Below are 10,932 nucleotides of genomic sequence, written 5' to 3'. Positions count from 1 at the left end.
TTTGCATCTGACTTTGATTTTGTAGCTCTAGCTTGGTATTGTGTCTACTAATATTTGTATGGGTGGTGTTGATTCTTTAAAAAAAAATTCCTTGAAGCATTCGGGGTGCTTCTTGTACATTATTTCAGAGTCTGTTCTTGAATTTCTAAATAATTTCACACACTTGCCACTGCCAGGTAGGACAGGTCAGGAACATTGTCCCCACAATGTCAAGTGAGAAGTGAGGCTTGTAAAGAGAAGCTTGCCTGCAGCTCTCTAGGATGCTTGAAGCTCAAGTGACACTAAATCAGGCATTTCCTGGTTCATGGTTTATTCTCTCCATTGCTGTGCTTTGCTTCCCATGGAAGGCATATTGAAGCTATAGATCTGAGCACAGCTGGAATCGCCTGCCTGTTCTTTTGAAGTTCTTTTCACCTCCCTACTTCTATAAAATTAAAGGAAAGATCCACGCTGATCAGGATTATGGTTTTGCTTTTAAAATGCCTCTAACAACATTGAGAGGCAAACAAAAGAACCCGTAATGAGGCCTGTTCCTACCCTCTGTCCATGGTTCATGGAAAGAGGACACAGAGATGCATTTGTTCTTTTGTTTCTTTTGGTCTGGAACCAGGAAGCTTCAAGTAACATCTGGTTGCATTTTTGCAGACACAAACAGAATAGAAAACGTTAAGTTGGGGTTTGTCCAAGTGTTGGAATTCTAGTTGATGGCACAGGGCCCAACAACTTCATTTAGAAGCAAGTGTGGGACCCCTGGATCAAAAGGAAGAGTTGTAGTCAAGGCTGTAGGTGAATCTGGGACTCAACAGCTGGACACATCTGGGCAACCTGGGTTCAGCATCTAGTGAATTTGGAGAGCTGGGACAAATCTATCGATCAGGTTCAGTTGCCTATCTGTAAAATGGGTATAATGCAAAGATCTTTTCCTAAGTCTCTTAAGAAGGAATAAGTAAGGGCCTGGAAAACTCTTCAAGCCTAATTTTATGGGCATGTTTTCTAGTGCAGGCCTGACTGATATCTCCAAGCTGGCTGTGAAACGATAGCTGCCAGCAGTGGATCTATTTCTTTTGAAGCCAATACCATGTTGTTGTTTTGTATCTACACAAACCACCTGCAGGCTAAAGCAAAACCAGAAGAGAGCTGAAACATGGTAACAAACTGCTCAAGCTGTGAGAGGAAGGCCGTGCCTGCTCTGTGAAGGCCCCACTATGGTATTGCCAATCTCTGACTCTCAGGTCTTTAATATTAGTATTCAAATATATGAAGTGGGTGGGAGGAGATTGAGAATCTTCTTTGCTCTTAAAATAAAACCTGCTTACCTTGCTGGTGTGCAATAATGGCTGAAGGTATAACCGCTGAAGTGTGAAAAAATCTTTTCCATTTTAAAGCCGTAATCTCATTGTTCTTGAGTGCAGTCCACCAAATGCAACTTCTTACAAGTATGATGAGCTTGTTCGATGTGGCTGATGAGTAGTTAGGTAACCTTTCCTAAGGTGACTGATTTGGTCAGGTATTATGGCAGGCCCATCTATTGACCGTCAACATAAAGCAACTGCCCCACACTTGTCCCAATAGCTAAAAACATGTCTTGGGCCCCTGGGTACTGTTCCCTACCCTGAACAAGCTGCATAACAGGCACCACTGTCACACTGGTTATTCTGATTAGTTTATCTTACCTCAGCACGGGGGGAACTGGCCATTTAACTACCAGGCAGTTCTCTGAGTGGGTTGCTGCCCTGGAGGGTCATTGGCAGCTAGTAGAAAGCAGGGCCACTAGCCAGAACTGAAGGGCTAACTCACAGCACTTTCAAGTCCACTTCTGCTCAGCAGCATAGTCAAAGACTTGTTTCCCTTGGAAATACCCTTGTAACGTTTCTCTCTCCACCAGTCTGGGAAGTAATTCATAGAATAATAGGGTTGGAAGGTACCTCTAGGATTATCTAGCCCAACCCCCTGCACAATGCAGGAAATTCACAACTACTTCCCCTCCCCACACCCTCAGTGACTCCTCTTCCATACCCATATGATTCTATGATTCTGCTCCATGAATCATATGATTCTAAGTAATTGTGTATGGTGAGCCTTCCCACAACTGGCTTTGTGCACATGGCTTCAGCAGTGACTGTTCCTTGTTTACAAGATTGGGACTATTTCAGATGAAGCTTCCAGAGACCTTTATTAATTAGTATCTGCAGTGTGCTGCACATGGTCTGAGCCCCTTTTTAAATCTTTCTACACAGTGCTTAGATTAGAATATGGCCTAGTTCTCCTGTTGCTGGTTGTGCTTGCAGTTTCACTTTAAAACAATGTAAGGACACAATAGTTTCAGGAAGTATTGTAAGTAGGCTTGAGATATTGCAAAGACCCAAAGATGGCTTGGTCTCTGTTGCCCTCCTGTGGCCACAAGTTCCTGGTCTTGCGCATTCCAGAGCCTTTCCCTCTCATTATTACATACATAGGATGAGAAAGTTAAGCAGCCCTCTAAATATTTTAGGTTTTAACTTTTCCCAGAACTTGCAATAGGTTGAGAAGGAGTAACTTGTGGCAACTGCAGAGAAGGAAAGGTCTAATTTTTGGAATGTGACTGGATGCAAATGTAGTGGTGTAGGTGGTCAAGTTCCATTGGCCAGGTCCTCTGATCACTGGAGTCTTTTATAAATAAAGGCTGTCTCCTCTCAAAAGTGTAACCAAATAAATTTTATTTAGATATTTATACCTTGCTTTTCTCTGCAACACAGATTAAAAGCACCTTACTACATCATTTCCCCCTCCTCTGTTTTATCCTCGTAACTCCCCCTGTGATAGTGCACGGGCCCAAAATCACCCCGTGAACTTCCATAGAACAGTCCGGATTCAAACCTGGGTATCCCAGATCCTATTGTGACACTAACCACTACACCACACTGACTCTTGTTAAAATGTTTGAAGTTATGTCTTTCTGTATTTATTTATTTATTGCTGCAGTGTGTTTTATGGCAAAATGCTTATGTCAACACTGATGCCTTCGAGTAACTTGATGATAACTTTTGCATGACTGAGACTTAGCAATATATCCACTATTTTCAGGAATTACCCTTTTCATCTGAAGGTCACAGAAGTAGCTAATCTGCAAAGACAAGCTGGAATAAATGCTTTTGGATGACTGCACCAATTTAAGTTTGGTCTTGACTTTTCTAAATAGTTCTTCAGTGACCCTTAGTTAAGCAACCATATTGGGGTTTCTGACTGTCTGCTGTTCCTGTAACAGAATGCAGGTTCAGGACCCACATCATGAGAAAATAGCCTGCAAAGGTTCCAAGGTTCAGGAAGGGTTGCAGGGATGCCATTCTAGCGTACTTTTTAAAAGCAGCTGTTCTGACTTCCGCCAAAGAGGCAAACTGATTAAGTAGTTTGATGTGAAGCAAGAGAGCATCCAGCTTGTCTAGATATTTTTTTTCTTCCACCCACCCCTACTTGGCAAGTGGGGCCAAGTTTTCCACTCCTAGATCTGGCCTTGGGAGGCTGGCCAGAGCAGAGACAATACTGACTTTGTTTGGGGCATTGCTGGAGATAGAAAGGGAACCACCAGCTGGGCCAAGATGCTGCTTCTTCCTGCCAAGGGAAGGCTGCAAAGAGAGCCCTGGATTTAATTAGTATGCAGAGTGAGAGAGAAAGTTTGCTTTGTGTTGCTTTTGTTTTTAGTACCTGTGTTGCTTCTCTGTCCTTAGGACCCAGGGGGCTAAATCCAGAATTACTTACGGGTTCCACAACAAAATCCCAAGAGGGGGTTTAAGCCCCTGCCCCAAGCAATAGGCTTCCAGCTCCCCCTCCCCCTAAAAACAGCCTTCAACAGCTACCTGAAAAGTAAAAATCGAACAGCAGAAGCAATGAACCAGTCAGTTTGTGCTGATAAAAGCTGTTTCTCCAGCCAGTGGCTCACGAAAGCTTGTATCCTAACACATTTCGTTAGTCTTATAGGTACTACTGGACTCTTGCTCTTTTTTACTGTTAAAAACATCTGCATTCATAACTAACCAGGCTGTCTACAGCTGAAACATGATTATCGTTATCAATGCTTGAAGAAGGGTTCTGGTAATTATACATTGGATGAATGAAAAGATGCCCACTCTATCTGCCATTTCATTCTCTCTCCAGAGGTGAACTGGAATGTCAAGATCAGAACTCCAGCCATGTAATTTGTTCATAAAAATGCAGCTGGAGGAGAATGTGTGCACGTGTCAGGGAGGGAGAGGGAGAAAAAGAATCAGGGCCATGTCACTCAAAAAGAATAGATTTAACCCATCCTGGTACCAGTTTGCTAATGGGAAAATGCTCCCATGGCCTACTTTAAGGAGGAAAAGATTAGAAAAATATGAGTTATACCATATACAATTTCATAAAGGTTTTGGTGAATTTTGTCCATGGAAACGTTATTGCAAACATTTCTAAACTTAATAGGCAGAGCTTCAAATAGTGAAATGTTTGTATTTTATTCCATCCACTGAATTAATGAAATTTGTTCTCCAGATATGGTGGCAAAATATACCAATGGTATATGACAAATGTCCCTGAGGTGGACAGGTTTCAGGGGAAATTGATAGGGAATGGTGTTGATTAGAGATGGGCATGAAATGAAAAAAACCCCGAACCGCTTGGTTTGTGGTTTGTTGATTTCCACAGAACACGAACTTAACAAACTCACCCAATTTCCGCACCGGTTCGAGGTTCGGGGGAGCCCGGGACGGCCCCCTTCATGCTCAGAGGAAAAGCACCCTTTTCCCAAGCACCTCCCCAGTCCCCAGTCAGTAAGAAAAACAAGAAAGCAAGAGAAAAGAGGCTTTTCAGCCCCTTTTCCAGCAGCCAGAAGTGCAGGCCAAAGATCCAAGTTCCAATCCCAGTCCCAACACCCCAGCCAGCCCCCAAGCTCTCCTCCCTCCCACTCTAGAGAAATTGAAACCAGGAATCACACTACTTTCCCTATTTATGGAAAAAGCCAAGAGATTGAACAACACAGGAGCACTCTGATTGGCAGAAAAACCTGCCTAACATGGTTTTGGAAGGAAGAGATTGGTGTTACCATGGCTGCTGAAGGCCCATCTCCTCAGTTGCCTTGGAGATTCTAACCCTTCCTCCCTTTTCCTGGCTAGATAGGCCAGAGTGGGAGCTCTCTAGTTGGCAGGGACAGCTGCCAATCAAGCCTGGAGGCCTCAGATTGGGGGCAAGCTAAATACTGCCACCGTTGCCTGGGCGAGGGAGTATTTGGTGCCAAAAGTGTCCGAACTGGCAACAGAATGGTAAGAAAAGTTCGTTTGGTTCAGAAGAACACGGTCCCACGGAACACATGGTTCTTTGACTACGAACTGGCCGTTCCGTACGGAATTTTGTTCCGTAGTTCGTTTTGTGCCCGTCTCTAGTGTTGACAGTAGGAATCACACTTAACCAGCTAGTAATCTGGCAATATCTAGGGTATGTTTGCCACAGGTCTTTCATGGTCAATATTTACATATGGATCTTTGAAGACCATTGTTCACCCAATGTTAGGAGATACTGTGTATGAAATACCCTTTTAAGGTTTTCTTTTATTGGACATACTCTTTCCCTGTTTTGGTGTGCTTTAGGGCTAGCATTCCCCGATGAATACTTGTGCTACTAGCTAGGGCTTGGTTTTTGATATAATCTGTCTACAACAAGAATAATAATTTTTACTGAAGCTGCTGCCTTACCTACTTCTTGTACACCAGCCCTAGCATAATCTATTCTGTAGATATTTTGGAGTGTAAATTAGCAAAGTATTGCAAGCTATACTCTTTCTTAAATAATGGTGTGTAGTAAACATGATAGAAATGTTTTCAGACTAGATGGATTTTCTTGAATAGGCATGGACAAACTCTTTGATTCTTGCATAACTAGAATTTATACCCAAGCATAAAAACCTAGAATAGGTGCTGGTATGCTTCATTGCTGGACATGGTATGACTGCATAAGAATAGATTCTGAACTTTTGAGTCATGCTTTCCGGGAAACAGTTGGTTTGTGTAGTAAATTTACCTCTCCAGAGGCCTGCTTGAGGCAGCTAGTAATTAAGAAATAGTAACAAAAAAATCCAGTTCTGTGGCAATAAATACAAACAACACAGTAAAACTAGCATTTCCGGCAATGAAACCACTTCAAACTTAGCAGTTATAAAGCCACCTTAACTGCTACAAGCAGCTAAAAGCCATCTTATCAGCTGGTTGTAAAAAATTTCAAAACTCGCAGAAAAGAGGGCCCCATTCTGGTAACATGATAAAGCAACAGTTCAGGAATGGGATATCTTGCAAGAGGCTGCATTCTGCTTGTTTGGTCAGAGAGGATGGAACAGAAGTTAATGTGTCAAAGGCTGAAATGACTCCTCTGGTCCTTGTTCTTCCTGCAGAAAAATTAGGAATTTACTCTTCTGGCCCAGGTCTTAAGCTGCTAGACCAGAATGAGGAATTGACCTCTCCAGCTTTTATCCCACTCATTCCCTTTCACAAATAGGGTTTACTCTCTGCTGTCACCAGCAGGCTATTAATAGAATTGAAGTCCAACACATCAGCTATCCTTTTTTAAAAAAAACAAAAAACCAGAATCCTCTCCTTAATTCAGCCAACCTGGAGTTTGCGGGGGGGGGGGGTGGATTCTTGAAATTTCCTTGTTAGAGAAATTTTCAACTAAGTAACCTCTCGATGTATTGTCGAAGGCTTTCACGGCCGGAGAACGATGGTTGTTGTGGGTTTTCCGGGCTGTATTGCCGTGGTCTTGGCATTGTAGTTCCTGACGTTTCGCCAGCAGCTGTGGCTGGCATCTTCAGAGGTGTAGCACCAAAAGACAGAGATCTCTCAGTGTCACAGTGTGGAAAAGATGTAGGTCATTTGTATCTACTCAGGAGGGGTGGGGTTGAGCTGAGTCATCCTGTAAGGGTTTCCCAGGGTGTGGAATGCTAATGGCGGGAGGCTTCACTGTATCCTGAGGAGGTTCTTTTGCATATGGATTGGTACTTGATGTGCTAATCTTCTCTGCAGGGCTATTGTCGGGGATAGAATGTTTTGTTAGCCTGGTGTTTTTCAGAACTGGAAACCATGCTCTGTTCATTCTTAAGGTTTCTTCTTTCCTGTTGAAGTTTTGCTTATGCTTGTGAATTTCAATGGCTTCCCTGTGCAGTCTGACAAAGTAGTTGGAAGTGTTGTCCAGTATTTTGGTGTCCTGGAATAAGATACTGTGCCCTGTTTGAGTTAGGCTATGTTCAGCCACTGCTGATTTTTCAGGTTGTCCAAGTCTGCAGTGTCTTTCATGTTCTTTTATTCTTGTTTGGATGCTACGCTTTGTGGTCCCGATGTAAACTTGTCCACAGCTGCAGGGTATACGGTATACTCCTGCAGAGGTGAGGGGGTCTCTACTGTCTTTTGCTGATCGTAGCATCTGTTGTATTTTTCGGGTGGGTCTGAATACTGCTTGAAGGTTATGCTTTTTCATAAGCTTTCCCATCTGATCAGTAATTCCTTTGATATATGGCAAAAACACTTTTCCTGTAGGAGACTGTTTTTCCTTGGTTGTTTGATTCATCCTGGGTTTGGTTCATCCTGTTTTTGCAACATATTAAAATACAATTTAAAAATTCATGTACATTAAAAACAACACATTTAAAACAGGATGGTGGACAGCCTTCACAAGGAGGGTTAAGATTTATACACCCCTTTCTCCAGGCTGGCGGAGGCCCAGCCTCAGCCATATGCCTGGCAGAAAAACTCTGTCTTGCAGGCCTGGTAAAAAGATAGTAGGTCCTGCCGGGCCCTGATTTCAGCAGACAAAGCATTCCATCAGGTGGGAGCCAGGACCAAAAAGGCCCTGGCTCTAGTCGAAGCTAGGCGGGCCTCCTTGGGGCCAGGGGCCACCAACAGCTGTTTGTCCCCTGATCGGAATGTCCTCTGGGGAATATATGGGGAGAGATGGTCCCATAGATATGCTAGTCCCAGTCTGCACAGGGCCTTATAGGTCAATACCACAACCTTGAATCTGATCCGGTACTCCGCTGGCAACCAATGCAGCTTGCGTAACAGTGTTTTATGCGCCTTATTTGGCACTCTCATAATAACACGTGCCGCTGCATTTTGTACCAGGTGTAATCTCTGGGTCAGGCTCAAGGGCAGCCCTGCATAGAGCGAGTTACAGTAATCTAGCCTAGAGATGACCGTTGCTTGGATCACTGTAGTTAAGTCACGGGTTGACAGGTAAGGGACAAGTTGCCTGGTCTGCCGCAGATGGAAAAAAGAGGACCTGATAACCGCTGTGACCTGTGCCTCCATTTTCAGGGAGGCATCCAAGATCACCCCCAGGCTCTTAACCCTCGGAACTGGCACTAATGGTGCCCTATCAAGGGCCGGAAGTTGGAGTCCCGAACCTAATCCCCCATGGCTCAAGTACAGGACCTCCGTCTTCGTCAGGTTCAGTTTCAGCTGACTCTGCCTCAACCAACCAGTCACGGCTGCAAAAGCATGTTCTAGGACATCTGGGGCTGAGTCGGGCTGGCCGTCCATCATCAGATACAACTGGGTGTCATCTGCATATTGATGACTCCCAAGTCCGAAACTTCACACCAACTGGGCAAGGGGGCACATATAGATATTAAACAATAATTAAACAACAATTATGTATATAGCACCATCTCTTAATTTTATTTGAATTTGCTTGGAATTTTTTGTTATAAGAGGAGCTCTGTATAACATGAAAGCTATTGAACATTAAATGATTTTTAAAAATGTACTTAGCTTTCTGTGCAACTTTACAGAGAAATATTGTCCTTAAAGCTGCCTCATCTTGACCCCTGAATCATTAACTCATGTGGGCATTGGGCCCACCTGTTATGCATGCCTGGTTTTGACTAAACTGCTTGCCAGCTCCCAGTGGGTTGCTGTGGGAAACTATGCCCGCATGAATTGGGTGTGTGTGTGAGCATTTTATTTCCTAATGATTCCTCATCCCTTTCTTTCTCAGCCCAAGTTTTGTTACACATTTTCCTACAAATGCTAAGAACTGCATGGGATACAGTCTCCCCTGAAAAGCAGACAGATTCTAGGTGGAAAGGGAAATTTTATACCAAAACTGGATGTGTGGTATTTATGCTTGAAAACAGAATCCTCTAAATCACGATCCTCTGGTTTGCTGCCAAAGAAGGACAAAGGCGGCTACATGTTTGCTACTCAAATTAAGGCTGTGTGACACAGGTATAGCGACTCCAGGCACTGCAAATGTGCTTCTGCTTGCCATGTGAGCTGCTGCATGTGTCTGGAGGGCTACTGTTGGACCGCAACTGGTTAAGAAAGCATAGTGGTACCCAGGACTGGTCCCAAAGAGAGTGACAGACTGCCACTTGCTGTGACCTGTAGCAGTGGTTCTCACCCATGTTTCTGGTGGGACACAGTATTTTCATATCAGTGACTAAGAACTCACTTTCCTTTGATCCATGTGTCCACCTGCAAGTGTGATGTGCCAGCTTCTGCCACTCGGAAGATCAAGTATATACCATCAAGGACTTAAAGGTCACTGTAGTTCAACAGAAACCTTTCAAAAACAGAATCCAACGGGAAGCTGCTGGATGGAATTCATATGTAAATTTGACTCAGTCAGGCTTGGATTGAATAGGGACTATGAATGGTTATCTCATTATCAGAAGTAACTGATCCCATTATCAGAAGCTACTGATTGCATCCACTCCCTCCTCCTCTCTCCACCTATATATCTGACCAGTTTCTTCTTACCCTTCATGCATCTGATGAAGAGAACTGTGATTCTTGAAAGCATAAGCTACAGTAAAGTTGGTTAGTCTTAAAGGTGCGACTGGACTCTTTTCTATTTTGTCCTGTTCTTGTGACTCTAGGAAAAAAATACTGGGAGGCTGCGATACCACTTGTGAATCTTTTGCAGGGCTGGTAATTGTAACCTCAAGTGATCTGGGTAGTCATAGTGGTCTAATCAAGGATCGCCTACATTCCCCATCTGAGAACGTTGGGGAGAGGCCTTGCCAGTTCTCCCCGATGCTCATGAGTCATGACTGAATAAGATTTCTTCACCTGATATTTCTCTGATATCCAATAGATAGTTGAAGCATATTACCAACTCCCATTGTTCGAGTGAAAATTTTTGATCTGATTACACAGACCACTCAGTTACAACTTGATGGTACTCTCCATCACCACCACAAGCCTATCAGAACTCACTTCTTCAGATGTCTAGAAATGTACGTCCATCTGGTTGGGATAAATACTTAGAAAAAGGGTGTGGGAGATGTCACAAAGAGAGACTGAGGTAAAACAGGATCCAATCAATGCTAAAAAAATCTCACCCACCGCAAGACATGGTTACACAAAAGGGGCAATCAGTGACAGAGATTCACAATGAAGTAGTAGTTTCACCATTCACTGTGTCGCATAAAACATTAAGCAGAGCAAACAAAAGACAAGATGGCTGGTGGTACATTGTTAAGGAAGTTAAGTTCCCAACTTTTGAACAGTGTGCAAGGAGAGAAAAATACAAAAGGGAAGGTTCTGGTAATAAAAGGATATAATTTTGTACTTGAGTGAAGCTGCAGACAGGAAATGGAAAGAAGGATAAGCAATCATTTACAAGTAACATTCCTATGCAAATTATGTAACACAGAATTGTGCTGGAGGGCATTTTTATAAAGGTAACAGGGCTATGGTATAACAGAATGGTTCATGAAGGTGTTTTTATAAAGTGAACAGGACTGTAGTCTATCCAGCTGTCTTGCCAGCTGTCTTGCAGGCAAACCCAAGTTTTCCAAACATTTATGTAGAATCCCCAACCAGCTTCAGTCCCTTGATCCTGCCCCCACTCTGCTACTTTCTCTCATTCAGAATGTGCATTTAGGGGATTAGCCCCTTGCTCAAACCAGAACCAATATGAACCTGCTTGTTTGTT

Source organism: Eublepharis macularius, chromosome 14, assembly GCF_028583425.1.
Source record: "Eublepharis macularius isolate TG4126 chromosome 14, MPM_Emac_v1.0, whole genome shotgun sequence".
NCBI classification, from domain to species: Eukaryota; Metazoa; Chordata; class Lepidosauria; order Squamata; family Eublepharidae; genus Eublepharis; species Eublepharis macularius.
This window is presented reverse-complemented; position numbering follows the sequence as displayed.